The sequence below is a fragment of the Canis lupus genome, chromosome 23 (assembly GCF_011100685.1).
Source record: "Canis lupus familiaris isolate Mischka breed German Shepherd chromosome 23, alternate assembly UU_Cfam_GSD_1.0, whole genome shotgun sequence".
NCBI lineage: Eukaryota > Metazoa > Chordata > Mammalia > Carnivora > Canidae > Canis > Canis lupus.
In genome coordinates this window covers 48,083,226-48,107,947 of record NC_049244.1, presented here as the reverse complement: position 1 = coordinate 48,107,947, position 24,722 = coordinate 48,083,226, and the positions used below count along the sequence as shown (strand labels likewise).

Sequence of the window (24,722 nt, the reverse complement as noted above, 5' to 3'; positions counted from 1 at the left end):
GCTCCCTGCACATTCTCTCTCTCTCATAGATAAATATAATCTTTAAAAAAAAGATTAAGAGGAAGAGGGGGAAAGGAGTATTTCTTAGAGGTGAGGCAAGGTTGAGTTTGCACATTTTACATCCTCACTGTTAAATTCCTTCACCCTTAAGAACGCTCAAGTGTTTTTCCATGTGACTCACTCCCCAAATTTCTATTCCTTAGATGTGGGTCTTACATTGTGTGGATCAGGGATATCAAATAACCAAGATATATTTTTAAAAATGCACAGCTTGTTTTTTAGTCTCGGAATAATTCTGCCGTAAGGAGCTGACCAAGTCAAAAATCCCCTTTCCGTGATTGAAAACTCACGTTAAGCTCAGCAATATCAGTAGCATTAAAATACTTCTGTGCTCTATCCTCAGGATATCCATGAATAATAAAAGCTACACCCAACACTGTTGTCATTAGTTAAGATCTTATAAGCTGCTCCTTGAAGAGGAAGACACTACATTTCACTCATTTTACTGTACCCTCCTCTATCTTTTCCAGAGATGTGGACTCATACTCCTGGATGTGGCCTTTTAAACTCTTTATCAAATATTCACTCAATAAATGTCAACTCCCATAAGAGGATGCAACTCTCTCAGCCCCTGAAACCATAAAATACAAGATAATTATCAGGACCACGTACTCGATTTGTCAGACAAGGTTCCATTTAGCGCCCACATTTGGAGCCACATCAGGGGCAGAGGTTGTGGGTACAGAGAATATTTTGTTAGGAGACGCAGTGAAATAAAAAGACCTTATAGCAGGAAGTTTATTATTACTTAAGAATGTTTGCTCTAGTCTTTGTGGCTTTCCTTTGCAAAAGTGTAGGTTGTTTTTAGTTGTTGAGGGTATGAATCGAACCCAGTATTTCAAGCTCCCAAAGCGGTGGGAAAGAATGCTACTCACTAGGACTTCAGGCCCAACACAACAGCCCAGGGCTCCAGTCTACACGGGGCTCACCTGAAAGCTTCAGGGTACCAGGTGGTGCCGCTACGTTTGCTGAGACAGTCGTCAAGTCTTCTAAGCCCACCAACAAACTCAACATTCATAAAATTTCCCACGAAAAGCAGAGAGTGTCGTCAAGTGTATTGAAAGTTAACCAGCACTGATACCAAAAAAAAAAAAAAAAAAGAAAAAGAAAAGAAAAAAGGAAAAAAAAAAAAGGTACTGCTCTCATTTCCTGCTCTCAAGCCTAAGTAGGGAGAGATTGAGAAAGGGGGCTGTTTTATTTAACGAAATAATTAGCACTTTGAGAGCTGACCCAGCTTTCATGGCTGAAAGAAAAGCTTTGATGGTGTGAGCAAAGGAAAATTCTGCGAGTATCTAATTCTCTAATGCACCGTGGTGACCACTGGATAACTTAATCTCTCTGCTCTAATGAAGTCCCAGTACGAGAGGCCAGGTTTCTGGCCACTTGATGACTAGCAATTCAGATTCATTGGTATCACCACTGAGTTCATTGCAACCTCCCAACCCAAGCCCTAGAATCAAGTTATGGTGTTATGATCGGACAATGTATGGGAAAAGAAAACACATTTTTATTTTATTTTATTTATTTATTTATTTATTTATTTATTTATTTATTTATTTATTTATTAAGATTTTGTTTATTTATTCATGAGAGACACAGAGAGAGCGAGAGGCCACGGGAGAAGCAGGCTCCATGCAGGGAGCCCGACGTGGGACTCAATCCTGGGTCTCCAGGATCACACCCTCGGCTGAAGGCAGGCACTAACCCACCGGGCCACCCAGGGATCCCCTTTATTTTTTAAAGATTTTATTTATTTACTTGAGGAAGACAGAGAGCAGAAGAGGTCGAGGGAGTGAGCACAAGCAGGAGGAGCATCAGAGGGAGAGGGAAAAGCGGGCTCCCCACTGAGCAGGACCCGAGGATCATGATCTGAGCTGAGGGCAGACCCCTAACTGACTGAGTCACCCAGCCAAGAAAATGCATTTTTAATGAGTGCTTTTCCGTCACAACTCTTTTTTTTTTTTTAAGATTTTATTTATTTATTCATGAGAGACAGAGAGAGAGGCAGAGACACAGGCAGAGGGAGAAGCAGGCTCCATGCAGGAGCCTGATGTGGGACTTGATCCCCAACCCTGGGATCACGCCCTGAGTCAAAGGCAGACGCACAACCACTAAGCCACCCAGGCGTCCCCCGTCACAACTCTTTCTGAAGTCTCTGATACAAACATTTTATGAGAAGAAGCAGACTCTTCCTCACAGGCAGCGGACTCCTCCATCTATAATATTATGTGCCTCCTCATTCTTCAACCTGTGCTTCCTCCTCCGTATTTTCTACAGGCCCTTGGAAAAATGATGAAATACTTAACTAATGATTCTAAAGCTCTTTGTCTTGGTTCTGTCATTTTTAGGAAAAGTGGGCAAGAAAGGGGAGTCCATATTTGGGGTGAACCTACTACGTGTCAAACACAGAGTTGTGGAATTTTTAAAATAATTCTTGAGGTAGTCGTTACTTGCACTTATTCTACAAGGGAGGAGATGGAGGCTCAGAGACACTTCGCAAATAGTCCTACAGATACGATGCGACAAAAATGGTGTTTGCATCTTGCTGCGTGTAACTCCAAAGCTCATGCTCTTCGTAAACTAAGGAAAATACTGTTCCTGGAATGTTTATTAATGCTAATTACAGTTACACTTCTATAAAAAAATAATTTGATTTAATGACTAATATTTTCAAAGCACTGTGGCATACATCATCCCATTTCAAGACAGCTGGTAGACTGGGGCGGGGGGCGTTTAGAGGGGGAGTTGTGAGGATTAGTAATCATGTGCAATACATAATATCAGCGTAAAACAAGTGCTTAGTAGCTATGATTTATTATCATTATTGTTATTATCATTATTAATCCTCCCGGCTGGCTTTAGAAGTTGTATAAGCACAACCATTTCCGCTCCCTCTTGATAGACTTTCTCCACCAAGACTAAGCCCTTTCAACATGCTTCGCAAGCAAAAATCATGGTTCAATTTTTATTTACAAGGCATGTACGTCCAGGAATTTCAGAACCCCCGTATTCAACTTCAGTTTGTTTGCAACGCTGGCAGGCAGGGGATGGAAGGGAAGTAAGTGTGAGACAGGCTTACGAGCTTTGCCAGCCAAGTCAGAATGGGAACTTACGCCTCCGGGTTCCAAACCTGAGTGGCCTTTTTCGTTGCACCTAAGGGATACAGAAGGATGTTCCTTCTTGCAGGCTTCACTATCTCCTTCCTACAAGGGGTGGTGAAGAGCCCCCCTTTGGTTGCTCGCCTCCCCCAGGAGAGCCAGCCCCAGGCTGTGCGGAGCTTGCCTGCTTGTGGTGGGGAGGGCAGTTATCACCAGGACTGGAGAGAGGGTTGGGGTTTGCCTCTTGGGTGCATTCCTGCTCTGCGGATAGTAGGCAGCGAAGTGCAAGAAGTGCTCGGTATCAGTGACTCACAGCGAGACAGGAAATCTCAGGCAGGTCCACCCTTCCTTCCTGCCCTCCCGACCAGCTGGGTTGCAGAACCACAGGCCGCAGCCAGCCTGGGGCCTCGGCGAGAAGGGCTGGGGAGGGCGGAGACCGGGCCCCGCAGTGGGTGCCCCTGATGGATCCCAGAGGTGGGGCCCTGGCACCCCCGCTGCAGGGAAGGCCTGCTCTCTCCACCCCCCAGGCTGCTGTTTCCTTTTTTTTTTTTAAATAAAGATTTTATTTATTTACTGATGAGAGACACAGAGAGAGAGAGAGAGTAAGAGGCAGACACAAGCAGAGGGAGAAGCAGGCCCCATGCAGGGAGCCTGAGGTGGGACTCGATCCCGGGTCTCCAGGATCAGGCCCTGGGTGAAGGCCGGGCTGCCCAGGCTGCTGTTTGTTGGGATGCCCTGCGTCTCCTTGTGCGCCCTTGCCTCTGTATTGTTTTCAAAGATAAAAAACAAGAGTTTGGCACGGTTCACCTGAGTGGGTTTCATGTACCCCGTGTTTCAAAAGCTCGTGACAGGGGTTCCTGGGTGGCTCAGCCTCAGACTCTTGATCTCCTCTCAGGTCAGGATCTCAGGGTCCGGATCCCAAGGTCACAGAGGTGGAGCCCCAGGCCCTGCTCCCCTTGCTCAGTGGGGAGTGTGTTTGAGATCCTTTCTCTCCCTCTCCGGCCGCCCCTCCCCCTCTAAAATAAATCAACAAATCTTTAAAATAAATGCATAAATACATAAAGAAATACCATAAATAAAGGCAGAAAGCGACATTCATCATCGTTACAAGCAATCTCCACGACGGCAAAATAGCAGAATGTGTCTCTCCAGCCAAATCAAATGTACACGCATTTACGGTAGATTTTTGAACCCCGTGTAAAAGTCTTGCAATAAAGTCACACCGTGTCTCGCCTCACGAGGGCCACCAATAATCATGATGAGGATTGGGACAGGCCAGCAGCTGACGCCCGGCACGGCTCTGAGCACCTGATTCCTTTAGAGTCATCTTAGGCTCACAACCACCCTTTGAGATAAGCATTTTCGTTATTCCCGACTTACAGACGAGGTGACTGTCACAGTCGATGAAAACCCCTCCCTGTCTCCCAAAATTATAAATAAATAAATAATAAAATAAATAATAATAAATAAATAATAAATAAAACTCACACCTACGATATCATAAGTGAACGAAAACTATCACGATGTTGCACACAAAACTGCTGCTTCACAACCGTGATTTGTTGTAAGAGGCCAATGGATAAATGACAACAAAATGATACTCTACATGTTTCCCATATTTGGCCACGTTCAGGAATCTATTTCCAACTCATTCATTAAGCCGTTAAAAAAAAAAATATCCTCCCAAAAGTCCAATGTCAAAACTCTGCAATGAGTCGTTACAGCAGAGCAAATTTGTCCGTTATCTTTTTCAAGACCACTTCCCTCTTTTCCTGTGGGGCAGCAATGTCAGAAAGTGCCAGAAGTATTTCATTGCCATGTGTCCATGAAGAAGCTAGATCTCGGGTTGGAAAAAACAACAACAACAACAACAACAAAACATTTATTGGGATGTGGGTATATACCTAAAACCTCTCAATTTACCTCCTTTTATATTCCTACTCTGTCCAAGCTCAGTTCACTCCCTGTCCTCCAGCCACACCAAAGTTTGCTTCTCCCTCTCCCTCTGCCCCTCTCCCCTGCTCTTGTTCTCTCTTTCTCTCTCAAATAAATAAAATATTAAAAAAAAAAAAAAAAGGAAAAGAACAAGGGAAGGAAGGGAAGGAAGGAAAGGAGGAGGAGGGGAGAGGGCAGGAGGGAGGCACCTACATACCAGTTAGCGTTATGCAGTCCTATGACGTCAGGTGACAGGGTGGTCACTTATATCAGGTGTCAGGGATGCAGCCAGCTAGGCTGAGCTCTGAATGACAAGAAGGAGCCAGTCAGGCAGAGATGGACACTAAGCTCCAGAGCAAGCCTGGGCTCCCAAGATGCTGCAAGGAGCCAGCAGGACTGAGGCATAGTCAGAGAGAAAGGCAGCCACCAGAGCCACTGGCTTTGTGTGACCAGTCAGTAGTTTAAAGTGAAAATTTAAAGCCGAGAGTTTATTTGATCTAATGCATTTTAATAGATCCTTGTGGCTGTTGAGAGCACATTAGATTTTAGGGAGTCAAGTGTAGAAGCAGGAAGACCAGGGAGGATACGGGTGCATGAGTCGAAGCAGTTCTCTCTCCCCTTTCTTGGAGCTCACACCACGTTTTGTAAATACTCCATGTTACATGTACTTTAAAAATGAATGAATATTTTTTTCTCTTCTACTTAGTGCAATTTTTAAAGATTTTATTAATTCATGAGAGACACAGAGAGAGAGAGAGAGAGAGAGAGAGGCAGAGACGTAGGCAGAGGGAGAAGCAGGCTCCATGCAGGGAGCCCGATGCATGACTCGATCCCGGGTCTCCAGGATCACGCCCTGGGCTGAAGGCAGACGCTCAACCACTGAGCCCCCCGGCCTCCCTTCTCTTCTACATAGACAGTAAGATCCCTGAAAGCACGGACGAACTGTCACTACACAAAAATAATAAATTAAAGAATAAGTTAATGAAACAAGGTATGACCAGAATGCAAAGCAGATTATTTACGTTCACTGCAGAAGAGAAAGGATGAATCCTATTCAAGGGCAGAAGAAAGAAAAAGCATGTCACCCAAACGGGAGTGTCCTACTGCATCAGAACGTTAGGGCCTGGTGTTCTTTAACATGGTGGGATCCTAAAACAAGGTGGCCTAAGTCTGATGGAGAACAAATCCAGTCGGCTTCCCCTTCTGGTGTTTCAGTGTCAGATAAAGGCTGTGTTTAGACTCCGAGTTCTGGGTCAAGATGAAACTCAATGAATCTATTGAGAAATTATTTATCTCTGCTGGACTATTAAATAAGAAGCAAACAAAAGTGTCCCGTTACTTTTGGATTGTTCAAATTACAGCAAAACCCTAACACCGAAGAAAAGTGCTGACATTCTTCATGTCTCTTCTTGGAGCTATAAAGAGATCAATCGTGAGGAAGAGTGAAGTTGGTTTGGTTGGCTTTTTTAGATTTTATTTATTTATTCATGAGAGACACAGAGGCCAAGACACAGGCAGAGGGAGAAGCAGGCTCCCTGCGGGGACCCCGATGCGGGACTCGATCCCAGGACCGTGGGGTCATGCCCTGAGCCAAAGGTAGACAGACGGTCAACCACTGAGCCACCCAGGCGCCCCTGAAGTTTGTTTTTAATGTTATTCCCTTCTTCCTTTTTTGTACATCACCGTCCTCAAGAGCTCCTCTGCCTCTATCCATTCTGCCTGTATCCTCAGGTTGCAAAAATATAATCAGGGCCTTTTGCCCTCTTTCTCCTACTGTTTCACCCCCTTCCACAACCACCTCAACTAATATATATATTATATGTGTGTGTGTGACTATACATAACTATAATATATGACTATATATGCAGTACGATATACAACTATATATAATATATATTAGCCGTTGCTTCACAGAGAAACAGCACAAAGCTTAGTGACTTGAAACAACGACCATTTCTGTCCCAATTCTATCTATAAATGATCTGGCTAGTTCTTCCGCACTAAGCCAGTTCATCTGGGGCTCAGTGAGGAGAAAAGGCCTCCCTCTATGCCCGAGGCTCTGGGGCTACAGCAAAAACAGCCGGGATGCCAAAGGCCTTTCTTCATAAGGGGTCTCATCCTCAAGAGGCTGGTTTGCATGGTAGCAGGAGGCAGACCCTGATGGCAGTACTTTTCAGTCCTCTGCACCTGGTTTTCCTTTAAAAAAAAAAAAAAATATATATATATATATATATATGATTTATTTATTTATTTATTTATTTATTTATTTATTTATTTGAGAGAGAGCGAGCAGCGGCAGAAGCACAAGCTGAGGGTGAGGGAGAGGCAGATGGAGGGGGAGAAACAGACTCCCCACTATGCAGAGAGCCCATCATGGGACTCAATCCCAGGACCCTGAGACCATGACCTGAGCTGAAGGCAGATGCTTCACCCAGTGAGCCACCTGGGTGCCCCTGTACCACGTTTTTTAATGTCCTCTTGGTCAAAGAGATGACCTGACCAAGTCCAGTTTCAAAGTTTAGAGAAATAAACTCGTCATTTTGATGGGAGGCCAAACCCCGCATGTAAAGGGACATACCTACAGGAATAGAGGTAGTTCGTGACAGGTCTGTGATCCATCGTGCTATCATTTTGAAGAGATCCCGTAATTTAACTCACACTAAGGTGAGTTGGACTCCTAACAAGGTGATGTGCTTCTTAATTTGGCAAAATATCTCACCTTGAGGAGATTAACCTTGGGTCAGAATTGCAGACCCAGGAATGCCTGGGTGGCTCAGCAGTTAAGTGTCTGCCTTCGGCCCAGGGCATGATCTTGGAGTCTCGGGATCGAGTCCCACATCGGACTCCCTGCATGGACCCTGCTTCTCTCTCTTCCTATGTCTCTACCTCTATCTCTCTGTGTCTCTTGTGAATAAATATTTTAAAAATAAGTTAAAAAATTAAAAAAGAAGAATTGCAGACCCAGTAGCCGAGGAGACAGACTCTTCTCTAGCATTTCCAGGCCTGATCTACAAACAGCCACCCTACTGAGCATAGGTCCCACACCAGTTGCCGCCATCCCTTGAACAGTTACATCATGGTGTGCTTGAGATGTGTGATGTGACTCTTGGAAGGGAGCATATCAATCGCTTGACTCTACCAAACACCCGGTACATAAATGCTCAATCAGTATTGGTTGAATTAGTTAATGTGTGTGTGTGTGTCTGTGTGTGTGAGTGTACTGAGAGAGAAGCAGGAAGGGTGAGCATGCACAAACACCAGTTTCAGTCCAAATACTCGGGAGTTGAAAGAAAGCACAGCAGATGGAATTGCTAAGGGCTTTAAAGCCAGATGAGCATACTACCTGTGTAACCTTGTGCAAATTTCTTCCTCTCTCTCAGCCTTAGTGTCCTCATCTCTAAAGCAGGCATAATCACACCTTTGCTGCAGGGTCATTATCAAAATGAGATAGAATGAGAGACATCAAATACCTAGAACAACGCATAACCCATTAGGGACATTCGGTGATAAGCAGGGAGCAGGAGCCAAGCCTAGTTTCCCACACAAATGCCATCCCTCCCTGGGTCCTCCCTTCAGCCCCAGTGCCACTTGCCCTGGGTGGCCAGCCTCCTTCCTCCTACCAGCCCTAGGCCAGGCCAGTCAGGGCAAGGAGCAGGGCCAAGAGTGAGGAAATCCATCAGCATCTTTAGGTTCCATCAACAAGAGAGTGTTCCAGTGGTGGCAGTGGAGGGTAGGTGGAGCACCGGGAAAGAGTGACCACAGCAGTGTTAACCTCTCAAAGTGAACGTCCGGCTACTCATTGTCCACCATGGTGGCGCTTCGTACGCTCCCAGCAGAAGCAACTGGGAGATTGACCCAGATTGGCCAGCAGTGTTTGTATATTCAGAATTCAGAAGGCATGGAGAGAATTCAGTTAAAAGTTGCAGGCGAAACACCAGCCTTTCCTCCTGGGCCTTCACATCTCACATTCCACTGAAATACCTATTAAAAAATATATATATATGTGAAAGGAAATACTTTTGTAAGAAATCCCAGGATCAGGGAATCAAGGATATCTGTATATTTCTCCAAGATGTGTGGGGGATGGAATCACAGATTATCTGGATTTAAACATCAGCTCTGTCAATCATGATCTGTATGATTTTGAACAAATCTGTTTCCTCATTGTAAAATGTAGATAATGATAGGACTCCCTTCATGAGGTTGCTGTGCAGATTGGCCAAGTGGTGAGAAGCACCTCCAGCACTTCCAGAAACACGGCTCGATAAGTTCGATTTCATCATAAATCGAAGCCAAGGAATTTACAACTAAGAAATGACACGGAAGAAAGTTGGAAGTTCAAGCTGGGAATTGGCAAGAATTCCAGAAGAAAGTGGAGCAGGAATCAAGGGTATTGGCTTAATGTCTACAGAAAAACTATCGAGTCCATCTTCACACCATTCTCTCTTCGCACATCCACACGCAGGGGCGATGTGTACCCCCAAGTAAACCCAAACCAAAACCGTTTTCTCTAAAGGAGTTGGATAACTTGCCTGTGAAGGGCTGGGGTTCTGTTGTGGGTGCCTGGGATAGACCAGATCGCCTCCCTATTTTGGTGACTAAATGAATGATTTCACTTAAAAGGATCGCCAAATGACACATGAAAAATCAGGCATCCACATGTTGGCGCCTTTGCTAAAACTTAACCATGTCAAGAAGTAAGAGCCAAAAACCTCCAGAGCGAAGAAACAAGTTATCTACAAAGAAATGAGAATCAGACTGGTGTCAGTCCTCCTTCCTCCCCAGAAAAATCAGTTGCTGGACGATAATAGAAAGTGCTTTAAAAGTTCTGAGGAAAAATTCTTTTGAAACTAGAATTACATACCTATCTAAATTATTTTTCCAGCCCAAAAGACATTTTCTGACATGCAAGAGCTTAGAAAATTTTATCTCCCATGCATACTTTCTGGAGGAAAAAATATCAGGCGATGTATACTAGAGCAAAAGAAAAAGCGATCTAAGGAAAATAAGGTCATGGCAAGCAAGAAAAAAAAGTGGACTTAACTTGGAAATTTATGAAAAATGATTATTAGATGAAAGCTGTTCAGCAAGCTTAGAAAATCAACAGTCCAAATAGTAACAGGAAATCAGAAGGTACCGAAGAGTAAGTCCTCAAGTAGAAAATATTCCTGTAGGAAATATTCTTATTAATAAAGTAGATGATCATTAACAAGATGAAACATATTAGAATTCTGTCCACAAGAAAAAGAAAGTTAATTAGAAATTTCAGACAACTAACAAGATGTATGAAGAAATCATGGTCTAAATATAAAACAAACTATAATATTATGTGATATTTAATAAATTGAAAAAGAAGACTCAATTTAACCTTAACACTGGGAATATTCTTCATCAAGGAGTACAGATTTATTAAGACAGGGTTAGAGCTTCTTCCAGTTTTTTTTTATTTTGAAATGTAAATTTATCAAAAAACAAAAATAGAATACATTTGAAAGACAAATTGCAGACTTATGTATTCAATAAATATTGAGCATCCTCTATACGCCAGATATATCCACTATGCTTGTGATTGTTTTTAAACATTTTTTTATTCCAAATGCTCATTGCTGGCATTTAGAAATGTGATTTATTTTGTATATTGACCTTGTCTCCCCCTCCCAAGTATATTAGATAGGAATGTTTATTTGACAATATATAAACTACTAGCCCTGTGAGCTACTCTGAAGGGGTGAAAAAAAACCAAATGTTCCAAAAACAGATGAGACAAATTGTGCCCTGGCATATTAGAGGATCTTAGAATTCCCATACTGAAAAAAAACTATTTTTTTAATACAGTGTTACTAAATATGAGCATAAAACCCCATCTCTCCCCCGACCTCAAATTACCTGTTAATGTTAATTCTATAGAATATATTTTGGGAATTGGAGATTTATGCTAAGGAATTTTACAAAGCATACTCATGCTTTGTAAATCAAAAACGGATAATTTAGGACAGTTTTTTTTTTCCAAAGTGGCACAAAGGTATGAATATATTCTCAGTAGTCTGTAATTTCTCTGGAGAATTTTGGAATAATATGATTTTAATTACATAACCCTCAAATATTAATCCAAACATGTTCTCGATCATGTTGGGGTACACATTCTAACAGTAATGCAACGTGCTTGCTCTTAAGATTGGCTTGTAATTGTCTTACTTGTTTTTTTAAATAATTCAATTTATTTAAACTAAAAAAAAACCAAAACAACAACAACAACAAAAAAACACCCATTTCTCCAGATCTCCTTCTTTATATGGCCAATCGGGCTACTGTCTGCCTTGGGTAATAATATACATGCTATTATAAAAGTGCAAAAGCTTTTTACTTAAAAAAATTGTTTTGACTCAACCTATTGGCAAAGCAGGGAATAATCAGCCAGTTGGAGGGATTCAGTGATACAAACATTGACGATGTGAAACGATGGGCCATGTAAACGGAGCAGAGATGAAAGGAAGCATCTGGGGGCATTAATTTTCTCATTTTATGTGGTTGTGAATCCAAATTTCTGAAGTTGATAGACCAAGAAAGAAATATTAATATTATTTACTGATCTAAAGGTCACCTCTGAGGGCCTGTTTTGTTTTCTGAAAAATTAGATCGATGAAACACGCCCCGTGTATCTCACAACAGCTTTGCCATGAATATCGTAGGAAATAAAGGGTATGGGAGCACTTGGGGACATAAAAATGTTTTTAATCATCAAATTGTGTAGCTTCTCTAGAAGTCTGACCACTTGCTTATGCATTCTAACTGCAAATTATCAAAGGATATTCAATATATCCCGCTACTGTCATCAGCTCTCCGCTCTGTGCAGCTCTCGTAGTTTCCATCCTGTTAGAATCATAGGCCTTTAAAGGAGAAAGGGGCTCAGAGAACCTGGAGTTCGCCTTCCTCCTCTCACAGGTGAGGAAACTGAGCCCACGCACGATTGACTTGATAAAGCCAAACAGCTCTTAAATAACAGAACTGGCCCCAAAATTAAGCGTCCTGAGTCCTAGGGCAATGCTTTTCTGCTACAGAGATGGATAAATGGCCCAACAACAACAATATAAATCCAGATAATAAATTTTATTCCACATGACTCTAGGAAGAACTTAGAACCCTGTAGTTTCCTACGATCAGAGAATGTCCATGGTGTAAATAAATGTGCCTTGTGTACAATCATAACTATTTTATTATATAAGATTCACTTGTTTAATAGTTTCTGTGCTAATGTAATGTACTTTTCTCACATACATTTAAAAAAATTCCAATGGGGAGTTTGATGTTTCACAGTTCCTCTGTTTTTTGGAGTAATGGGACTATAGTAAGCATTCTATAAAAATGAGTTGGTTCATTGTCTCTCTCTTGTGCTTTTCCCTTTTGTGTTAGAAATTATTTCAAACTTACAGAAGAGTCACAAAAATAGTACCGAAAACCCCAGATTACTCATTACCAAACTTTACCAACTTTTAACATTTTCTTAATCTCTCTCATCTATCTACATTATATACATTACACACTTTAAAAAATATACATATTTTTTCTGACCCATGTGAGAGTAGGTCACACACGTCATGGCCTTTTATCTCTCAATACTTGAGTTTGTATTTCCTAAGAACATATATTTCCTATATTTTTTAATAGAATCATAGTACAATTATCATATTTAAGCCTCTCGACATTGATATGATATTTGAAAGTCCACATTTCAATTTCATCAATTGTTTCAATAATATCCTGAATATGAGTTTTTTTTTTTTCTTTTCTTCTGACTCAGGATATTGTCTAGAATAATACACTGAGTTTAGTTGTCATGCCTCTTTATTCTCATATTATTTGGAAATGTTCCTCAGTCTTCCTTTGTCTTTCATGCCATTGGCATTTCTGATGAACACAGGCCAGCTCTGTCATTGAATATGTGATTAAGATTTGGCTTCCTCATGATTGAATCAGACTAGCCATTTTTGGTTGGATTGGCACAAGAGTTATGTGTCTTTCTCATGGTTTCATTTTGGAGGCGCTGGATATAACTTTGCCTCCTATCGGTCATGTGAATGTCAATCAGCTTAAGATTATTATCCTGTTTTTCCACTCTACACTATTTTTTCTTTTTTAATTATTAAATAACTTGTGAAGAGATATTTTGAGACTATGTAAATATGTTGTTCCTCATCAAACTTCCTTCCCCTAGACATAACTCATTTATCATCTTAGCTTGAGTAAATTTTACTGGGATGGTTGCAAAATGGCAATTTTTAAACTATGTTTTTTTTTAAAGATTTTATTTATTTATTTATTCATGAGAGACACAGAGAGAGGCAGAGACACAGGCAGAGGGAGAAGCAGGCTCCATGCAGGGAGCCCGATGTGAGACTCAATCCTGGGACCCCAGGGTCACGGCCTGAGCTGAAGGCCGGTGCCAAACCACTGAGTCCACCCAGGGCTCCCTAAACTACGTTTTGTCTATTAGTCTCTGTTTACCAGGCAATAAGGAACAGCTTTTTAAAAATTCCTTATTTACTTATTATCAGTTTGGACTCATGAATTCTCATTTTATTCAATTATATTCCCTTAATGCACCTCTTCCCTTCTCTCTTTTTCATGTCCAGATTGTCCTAGATGTGGCCTGTGGGAACTCATTCAAACTGCCTTTGTGTACTTTCGACATGTTCTCATCATTTTTTCAAGAAATTCTCTATTTCTGTCAATAAAAAAAAAAAAAAAAATTTCCTGCTCATCATGTACTTTTACTGCTGCAGTCCAGAAATAAGCCATTCTCCAGAAGTCCTTGTTCCTTTTAGTGGGGAAGTGTTTGGCCTGACTGATTTTTGAAGTTGACATCATAGAGGTCAATCATGTCCTTTTACAACTCATCTCCTGGTTTAAGTAGGAAAAAGAATCCGAACTTGAAAAGCATTAGGTTTCATTAGAGTGGAAATACTCTCGGCTTGATTTTTTTTTTTTTTTTTTTTTTTTAGGCTTAGGAAGTAAATGTGAGAAATGAATCCATAGCAACAAAATGTACTGAAGTTTGTATCAAAGAAACGTTTTAATTGCCACATCAAATTCTGCAAAACAAATCAATTTGATTAGAAACAGTATTTTAAGTGGGCTGAAAATCATGATTCCATGGAACACTGCAAATAAAGAATATAAATTCTGTTTTGGAATTCTTCAAGAAAGTCAAACTTGTCTAGCTTGAAAATAATATTTAAACACAAACTCAATGATTTGAAATACGCAGGATGAAATCAACAATATGAAAAAATACAATCATAAGATATGAAATTTAAAACTCTAGCGTCTGGCATAGTATTACAGGTGCTAATGTTTTTACTGAATGAATTAAAGAGATTTAAGGAAAAGATAGCCACCCATCTTACAAAAATTCAACTAACAGCACACATATGAAACGTATACAATTGCGTAAGTGTATGAAGTAGAATGCTACATATGCCCTCCTTACCTGAACACTGTGTGGTCAATTGACAATTTAAGTACCATCTCTTTTAATATCTGAGGGTTTTTTGTTTTAAGAGCCAGTGGGGAAAGCAAAAAATACAGATGAAAGAGCAGTCTGCCAAACATAGTGTTACAGAGGCAGGCCCGACGGCGTGTTGTCTTTGCCCAAGAAAAGCAAGCCAGCCGAACCCAGAGCATCCCGGCAGTGGCCTTTTCATTGTGAAACCAGCTTGTGGCAATCCCTCTTCTCCAGCCGTGAGGCAATTAAATATCCAAGAATGGACAATCCTCCAATTGCTTTGCAAGTGTGAAATCAGCGCTGAGCATGTTGTAAGTCACCATATGTGGCAATGCAATGTAGGAACTCGCACTTTTCTGCGTGGCCCTAACACCTCTCTTTGGGGACAGAGGCTGCGACATCTGCAGTTGTGGCCAACCTGCGATAGGGAAGGCCTACCTGGCTTCACACACTTACAAACACCTCTTCCTACAGTCTCCAGGTTTATTTCAGAGTCCCCAGGCTTCTCAGATACCACATTCGTAATAGTGAGAAGGAAATTTAGATCAAAAGAGACCGCAGGGCAAGACAGGAGTCCAAGAGCATGACTGGACTGGAGTTTCCAGGTCCTGCTATTTTCTTTCAAGTAACGAAATAAGTGAACATAAAAGAGGAGACCAGGTTAAAAAACAGAAAGGAGGCTGGGCAAGAAGCAGCAACAAGACACCAGCTAGGACGGATCAAGGTTAGCTGTGCCAGACCTGCTGAGTCTTGCTCATTTGGAGGGAGGCTTCCTCCTCTTGGTGAAACTACAGAGCTTTTTTTTTTTTTTTTCTTCCAGTGCTCAAGGAGATTGCAGGAAAATATTTCAGAATCCAATTGTAATGGATGGAACTAGACCTCAGACAAATGGTCTCAGCTGGAGGAGCTATTTATTAACCGGACTCACTGTGAGCAGCACCTTTCATTGGGCTTTCGGGAGGAAATGGAGCCTTCCAGAGGACTCGATTGGTGGGGAGCTGCAGCTCCTGAAGAGAATTACCTGATTTACCTGCTCAAAAAAAAAAATTGGTGACTCCGGGAACACAGTGGATACACCCCAACTGCATTTTGAAACCGAAATGAGGAGGAATTAAACCAGAGGAAAGCAGGCCCAGAAGCTATAAGGTTGGCTCCCCCTGCCCCCACCTGCCCTCTATGCCCGGTGGTCTGCAGAAGAGAACCCTACCCCGCGGGCTCACTGCCAGCCATGACATTGCCAAGAGGAGAGCGAGAGAGAGGGAAGTTGGGGTGACTCAAGAGGACATGGGGCCCTGCACACTGTAGCCCTGCAATGTGTCTGTCTTTCCATAGTCTCGCAGGCACGGCATTCCAAGGGATGCAGGGAATCCCTGTGGGGTGGAAGGAAGTGACCAGAGAGATCAAGTTGACCGGTCATGTCATGACCTGGTGACAAAGATTGAGAACCTCCCACTCACGTTGGACCTAAGGTCCCTAGGAGAGGAGAGAACAAATTGGCACTGTCTCACCTCTGAGACCCTATAACATGACTCGGTGTCCTGCTCTCTGGCCCTGCCTTTGATCACATTTATAGTGGGGCCTTGTGGAGGCTGGCTCGTATCACTGTTTCTTATATATTCATAATACGTTCACAAAAGAAAAAGCTACACCCCCCCCCACACTCATTGCTCTCAAATCACGTCTCCCAACTCCCCACTTCCTTACTGCCTTCCCTTATATAAGGGGCAAGTAAACAAGCAATAAAAGCGTTCCTTTTTTCAAACCACTTGCAGATGATTAAAGGGTGAAGGCTGGGGGTGCCTGGGTGGCCCAGATCATGATCCCAGAGTCCTGGGATCCCAGAGACCCCTGATCATGCTCTCTCTCCCACACTCTATCTCAAATAAATAAATACAATCTTTTTTTGGAAAAAAAAAATGAAGGCTGTTTCAGTCCATTTCCTATGTTTTTTATAGCTACAACCTAATTATCACTGACGTTCCTAATGGAGGTCTGCACGACTGTAAATCCTACATCGTGAAGGACTAAATTATATTCATTGTAGATGTATCACTATTCATTTTATTGCATTCAAATTTTTGACAATCCATGTGTAACACAGTCGGCAGTAGTGATAATAAAGTGGAAAACCCCATTCTTCAAGAAAGCTTCCTGAATCAATTACTGGAGAAACAGGGGAGAACAATAATAGTCTGGAGTTCCTTTGGGAGGGCTGTTTCACACACAGGATGAGTACACAACAACTCTTCGTAACGTCTTTGTGCAGATGAACCAAAAAGCAAGGCCAGAATTCTCGTGCTTTACTTGAGTCTTTAATTTTAAAAAGAAACCTAGAAATATGATCATTTTTAAGAAGTGCTATTCCAAGGGTCAATCCTCTCTCTCATCGTGAACCTCAACTCCTTCTGCCGTTAATCACTTTGGATATATTCTCGTGGGATAAGGGACAGGATGAGTCAGTCGTGGCGTTTGAACAGACGGAGCAAAGTGAGGAGTCACCATAGACGCTTTTCAGAATAAGGGAAGAGAAAGGTTCCTATGTTGTCTGGCTCGATTGCCTGGTTTAGATGGTAAATCAAAGCTGGATTTAATTATAAAGATAATAAACATTGGTGTCAGGAAAAAAAAATGAAAATTTAACGTGAAGGTTCGTGCTGAGTTAGAGTCTTAGATAGACTGAGCTACCGAACTGCATGGAAATTTTTAGAGACCCTCCAAGCGAATTTTAAATCACCAAATTGGTGCAATAAGGGCTAACTCAGCTTCTCCCTCTTCTTTGAACCTTGCATGTCTATAGGCACTGAACGCCAACAAACGTCCAACCTGTTCCAGAAGTCATCTGTGAAGAGGTGCAAGTATTTAGTTGATTCAACCAGATGGACTTTACCACAGCGGAACCACATTTTAAAGGTAAATGCTCGTTGCTCAAAGGTCAGAGGTAAGAATTTTCCTTCTCATAATTAACTATTGTTAGAAAACCTCTATGCGATACTGAAAACTTGACAATAGGGTTTAAAAGGATGGTTACAGATGCAGGTTGAGAGGAGCTGGATTCCGAGCTCAAACTCTCACTGCCCTGGGAAATCCTCACCACCTTTCAAATCAGTGCTCCCACATTCAACCTATTATTGGCCACAGGGTTCTTGAGCAAAGCCAAGCCTTCACACATCCCTGAGACAGCTGGTGGATCCCAATCACCTTTGAAGTGAGATGCCTGGAGTCAACACCAAGTCCACCTGTTGTGGTCCTGCCTGTCTCCACATTTGCAAGCAGGTGAAAGGAGGAGTTGACGCCACTCGTGTAGACAGCAGGTTTGTGCTAAGAGCTGGGAGCCAAGCAAGGGAAGGCCCGCTGTCCCTTCTGCTGCCTTTTGTTTCCTTTCTATGGTGGAGGAATTCTAGCCTTCAATTCAGGCTTTGAAATGATGGAAAGCTGAAACCTCCAGATAAATAGGCTTGAAATATTAGCAGCTTCATAATTCATGATGATAATAGTTTAATAGAAAGCATTAATATGGATTTGAAGAAATTATAAATAAGATACTGTTAGATGTTACGGTTTTGTTTTTTTTTTTTAAGACTTTATTCATGAGAGACACAGAGAGAGAGGCAGAGACACAGGCAGAGGGAGAGGGAGGCTCCTTGCGGGGAGCCCGATGCAGGACTCGATCCTGAGTCTCCAGGGTCACACCCTGAGCAGACGTTCAACCGCTAAGCCACCCAGGTGTCCCTAGATGTTACCATTTATTAAAAACAATAGGAAATCCTTTGAAAACTTAGGACTCTTAAGAATTCTATATGCCTTAAAATTGCCCCAAGTTTTCATTTTCAATTTTTTGTTAAACTTCATTTTAGGGATGCCTGGGTGGCTCAGTGGTTGAGCATCTTCCTTTGGCTCGGGGCGTGATCCCGGGGTCCCAGGATCGAGTCCCACATTGGGCTCCTTGTGGGGACCCTGCTTCTCCCTCTGCCTGTGTCTCTGCCTCTCTCTGTGTCTCTCATGAATAAATAAAATCTTTAAAAACAACAACAACAACAACAAAAAACTTCATTTTGCCTCACTAATGCTAAAACCTGATTTTCAAAGTGTTGATTTAATGTAGCCAGCTCTCATATATTTGTCCTCAAAGTAGTCAGGGACATGATGTTAAACTTCAGGTCCTATTTTTATTTATAAAACATGCCTATGTTAAAGCAGTTATAATGCTGAGAACTGTGACTGTGGATTATTTTTTTTAACTCTTATTTGTTCTCGCTTGCTTGTGTGTTCTAATCGTTATACAATGTTTATAATTTTTATAGTCACATAAAAATACATTAATAAATGTCCAGTGCTGAGCCAAACCCTAAAAAGAGGCTCTCACCTGCCCCTGAACACAGCCAGAGGGGCCTGTGCAATGAACAGCAGGGGCGGAACACACACATCGTTCAGCAGGTGTATTTCCCAAGAGTCCTGCTGTATGTCAGATGCTGTGTTAAGTCCCAGATAGTTACGGAGCTTCCTTAACTCCATCTCCTCTTTCAATAAAACTCTCTATCCGCAGTTTTTCCCCTTCAGAAGAGGAACAACATCGTTAATTATTACCCAGACCCAGACTTCAAATCTATGAGGGCCTATACCAAAATTTAAAATAAGACCTCACTAGGACTTGAACCCTGAATCAGAACTAGGGTGAAGCAAAGTAAAAAGAATCTAAAATAAGTACTTACATATCCCATAAGTGTTGTCTTCTTTCTTTCTTTCTTTTTTTTAAAACTCTGGGATCTCTCTTCATTAGTATTGTATTTCTTCATTAGTTTTATTTTTTTTAAAGAAGAGCTAAAGAAAGGAGAACAATTTGTATTAAGTGTCCACTTTCTGCCAGTCATAAAGCATTGCAATTTACAAGTTGAAAATAACCCTCACAATAATTGTCTAATATACATCATTCCTTATTTTGCAAATGAAAAAACAGAGTCCTAGGGAGCTTAAGACAGTTGCCCATGTCACCCACCTGCTGAAAGCAGAGTTAGGATTAGAATCTACTTGTTCTGATTTCAAAAACAAACTGAATTTATTAATTTCTCATAACTAATAAAGTGAGGAGTAAAAGGGGCATGATAAAGTAGCAAATACTAGATACATAGAAATGATAATTAGGCAAAAGTTTCTTCTTGAATACTCTTTTTCCTCAATCACTTATTTTACTAAGGCAACCAAAGAAATAGAATTTTTTAAGATTTTATTTATTTATTCATGAGAGACACAGAGAGGCAGAGACACAAGCAGAGGGAGAAGCAGGCCCCATGCAGGAAGGCTGATGTAGGGCTTCATCCCAGGACCTTGGGATCATGCCCTGAGCCAAAGGCAGATACTCAGTCACTGAGCCACCCAGGTGCCCAAGAAATAGAAATAAAGTGGGTAATTAGTATGGTAGGTAGTGTCTTAGGAGTCTCAAAACACAAAATATTGGAGCAGGAAAGAGGCAGGAGTTTATGCTCCCAACTAACTCATGAAAGAGAGAGAAGAAAGGAAAAAAAGAAGAAAGAAACGAAACGAAGAAAAAAATGAAAAAAAGAAAGAAAGCAACGAACAAAAAGAAAGAAACGACAGAATATCCATCCGTCCCTCGATGACTCCCCCATCTCTAAGCCCTCACGCCTCCCTACAGCACTCACAAAGACGAAACAAAAGGAAGGAAGGAAGGAAGAAAGAAAAAGATCTAAGAGTTAAATGATAAAACTGCAAAAAATATTAACACCTCTTGTTTTACTTAGTAATTCCTTCTGATAGTCACTTCGGCTTATAAAGCTGGGCTTTATAAGATACTGAAACTAAAAAACAACAGCAACAAAACATGAGCTTCACTTATACAAGTTTGCAATAATTAAAAAGTATTATGTGACTCAAATCCTAAAATGCAAATAAATTCCAACTACCTGGTCCAGCCATACTCCTTTAAACTCCAGTTATCTCCTTTCATTTGGCCACTAAGTATGTGCCTGTGACTAAATCTATTCCAGTTTTTGGAGTATCAGTTTCCTATTTTAAAACAATCAGGATTAGGTAGCTTAATATTCAATAAATCTGAAAACAGGAAATCTCTCTCATTCTGATTTGCTCTCTCAGTGTATGGAAAAAAAACAAAAAAAAATTTAACTGTTTCAGAACTTTGTTCACACTGCGTCCTATTGCATGATAAAGAAATATAAGTACAGGGCCCCTGGGTGGCTCAGCGGTTGAGTGTCTCTGCCTTGGGCTCAGGGCGTGACCCCGGGGTCCCAGGATCGGATCCCACATCTGCTCCCCACAGGGAGCCTCCTTCTCCCTCTGCCTGTGTGTCTGCCTCTCTGTGTATGTATCTCTCATGAATGGATAAAAAAAGTCTTAAAAAAAAGATACGTACAGTATCTTATACAGTTATAATGTCACATTATAAATAAAAATTTAAAAATGGATTTTGTCGTAATGATATACTAACCAGAGCTTGGGGTAGGAGATAGAGAAGGTGAGTGACAGGGAAGACCTGGTGTTCTCACAGATGCTGTCGGTCTCTCCTCCCTCCATTCTTAACTCTTCTACAGTCAAGGACAGACCTCCCGGGCCCTCCAGCCAATACCCCTCTAGCACTATGTTTTCTTTCCCTTCTCCTTTAACAGAGCGCTTACTGTTCCTTGACATGTACTCCTTTCTGGAGGAAGATGGCATTTGTCATCTGAGTATAGAAAACTACAAAGATGGTACTATCGTTATTGACATTTGGAGTAGGACTTACTGGCTGGGATATCATTTAGCAACCCTGACCCTGCCGGGTGTCCCGGATGCCAGTGAAGCCCCTTCCCAACTGCAACAACAGATGCAGCAGAACGGAACACCACCATCCATGTTTCCACAGCCCCTTGGGATGCAGTGTTTCCCTGATGGCCAATCACTAATTTAGGCCAACTGCCTCACTAAACCACAGAGTGATGGTCAACTGGCCCAAGATCATACAGATAAGGAATATTTTTTAAAACTTTACTTCATATGAAGAAAAGACTTCTGATGCATAAGTGGATAGTGATTTGAAGTGCTTTTTCCAGAGATGCATATGGTTTTGAACATAGATAGTGACCTCTATGGCGGTGAGCAAAAGTAGGCACATTATAATGTTGTCTTAAAATGATTAATATTAAATATCTGTGATGTATACATTATAAACAATATTCCCTTAGGTCAGTGGTTCTCAAAGTGAATCTGCAAAGCCTTGGAGGTCTCTGAGACCCTTTTACGGTCCCCATGAAGTCAAAAGTAAATCTAAAAGAAAATGTTAATTGACTTATTTGAGAGAGGTTGAGGGAGGAGGGGCAGAAAAAGAGAGAGGGAGAGAAGCAGACTGTGTGCTGAGCACATAGAGCCCAATGTGGGGCCCAATTTCACCATTGCAAGATCATGACATGAGCTGAAATCAAGAGTGGACGTTCAATGGACCACACCCCCCCAAAACTATTTTCATAATATAATAATACTAAAACATTATATGTCTTTTCATTATGTCAACATTTAAACTGAAGATGCAAAAAAAAAAAAAAAATTGGGAAAAATTTCATGCCTTAGCACAAATCAAAGCAATGATACCAGATTGGCTTATTGGTAGTCATTGTACTTCAGACCACCAGAGAGAGACAGAAAGAGAGAGAGAGAGAATATCAATTTTTAATTTGATAACATCCGTGGGATTCTTCAACACAGTAAGAGCCATTATAGGAGAAGTTTTTGAAGTCTTTTGTAAGGTTTCCCATCACTGAGTCACTAAAAAATAACCAAAATTAATTTTAATGTTGACTTTCTGAAAGACACAGTCATTGACGAATCTCTAAGGTTTGTCCTGTTTTATGGGAAAATTCAGCCAAAATTTCACTGGTTCCTGGCATCTCCTTCTAAGTTCTTTGTTTCGTGTCCTAGAAAAAAGCTTCATCTACCCCTATAGCTCTTTTACCTCTGTGATATCACTGTAGGTGGACACGTTAACTCTTTCAAAGGAGAGAGAAGTTCTGCTCTTCGGGGTATGTGAAGCATCATGAGAAGCTGTGTAATGTTGCACCCCTAGCCAGAATGCCTTCCTTTACTACCCGTGTGTTTGTAGGCAAGACATTTAACATCCCTTGACATGGTTTCCTTATCTGTAATTTGATACAGTGCCAAATTGTTTAGAAGAATAGTGGCATACAGAAATAGTAAGTATTAGCTCTTATTTTAGGAATAAATTAAGGAAAATTCAATTTGCAAGATTGAACCCATATTAGAATTATGGAAATATAGGGGTGCCTGGTGGGCTCAGTCGATGGAGCATGTGACTCTTGATCTCAGGGTTGTGAGTTTGAGCCCCATGTTGGGTGTAGATTTTACTTAAAAATAAAATCAAAGAAAAAATTATAGAAATGTAGAAATCATCTACTGTTGGGACATTTGCAAGGATGAGTTGTGTGAAAAGGCCTAATGATTTGAAATTCCAGAAATTGGCATGTAATGAGAAGTTTGTGTCTAATCAATACAACTATTGATTGTTGCAAAAACATTTTTCCAAATTCTAAGTGTGAAGAATGTCTTCATTAGGTAAATTAATATTTCTTTTAGTCTCTGGACTACTTTTAATATATAATGAATTAAAAGTAAACTTTATGAGTCAGAATAAAATTAAACTCCAAATTACTAGGAACATCTATTTTTTATAAATTTATTTTTTTATGATCTCTACACCAATGGTGGGGCTCTAACTCACAACCCTGAGATCAAGAGTTATGCACTCTTCCAATTGAGCCAACCAAGTGGCAGAACACCTATTTTTAAGAATATACATCTATACATTTTATTTTGTTGTATGTTTATCTGTCGCAGATACATTTTATCAGTTTCTTTTTGCCTATATAAAAAATTAATATAGATTCATTATCCCAAAATATCATACATTGTCATAATTATAAATGTTTTTCTACCTTGCTATGTTTCCACCATTTCTCTTATCCAGTGACTTCAATTTGTTAACACTAAAGAAAAACATCAAAAAAAAAAACCCAAAAAACCTTTCCTAGGCAGTATTCTTGTTAATATAGCACATTAAAATGCACCTTATGTATCATAGGAATGTGACATGCTGCTATTAGAGATCACATTAATTTTAATAGATGAAAACAAAAAGAAGCAAATATAAAACAGTATACAATGTTTTTTAACGTAACCAAATGTTTCAGTATCACGATGGATAAAATTTGACATAATCTTTACCTTATCACGTTTTGGATTCTAATATATCAGTGCTGCTTTCAGAAATGAACATAAACTCCATCTTTTTTTGCTTCTCTACCTTAAATCATATAAGTGATAAGCGGGTTCTGGAGGGAAATTGTTATATTGCTTTCTCATTCTTCCTTCAGATGAGAATATTTTAGGCCTGAGTGTTATACTCTATCACTTTGAGTAAATGATTAATAACTCTTAGCAATCCTAAGGCAAACTTCAGTTATATATGACTGCAGGCTTGGTTTGCAAACTTTACAATTATGGTGGTAAGCTGTTAAAAGTTATGGCTTATCTTTGTAATAAACCACCAAAAAATTAAAAAGGAGCATTCTGGGGAGCTGCTGAATATTCCCCCCCCCCAAAAAAAATTCAACAGAGACATGACTAGTGGAAGCACAGTATGTTCTGAATAACTGTCACATACAACAACAGGAGGATAGTCTCCCGCTTGGAATTTCACAAATAAGCATTTGAGCCAAGCCCTGACCTACAGATGTCAAGCAAAGGAATATATATATTAAGAAATACATATATATTTCTTAAAAATCAAAGGTCTTATTCTTCAAATCACTTCTTTTTAATTATTAATTTTAATATTTTTAATAAATATTCCATAGCATTCTATTTACATAAGTGAATATTTAAAAATAATGATGTAGGTATTGCTGTATCAACATCCTAAACATTGTGTTAAAAGAGGGTATGACCATCAACACGAGTGCACATTAAAAGAAAAGTTAAACATCGTATTGAATCTATGTTGCAGACATGTTTGTTGATTGCCTGGAGTCTCTCTAGAGAGAGCTCCTCTTCCCTGCCACTCGGGTTCCATGTCCTTCTGGTGTGGTAACCTCTGAATCCCAGAGAGG

At 40.7% G+C, this 24,722-nt stretch overlaps 1 long non-coding RNA gene across 1 annotated transcript in view; it reads right to left on the bottom strand.

The window, feature by feature from the left end:
- Positions 1-6,662: 6,662 nt before the first annotated feature.
- The window catches only part of LOC119865433, a 45,887-nt gene continuing 27,827 nt past the window's right edge, over positions 6,663-24,722 (bottom strand). Inside the window, exons 2-3 of the long non-coding RNA XR_005377227.1 lie at positions 19,305-19,413; positions 6,663-7,289 (exon numbers count right to left, since the gene is read on the bottom strand). This is a non-coding gene — a long non-coding RNA (uncharacterized LOC119865433). The remainder of the gene's footprint in view (positions 7,290-19,304; positions 19,414-24,722) is intronic.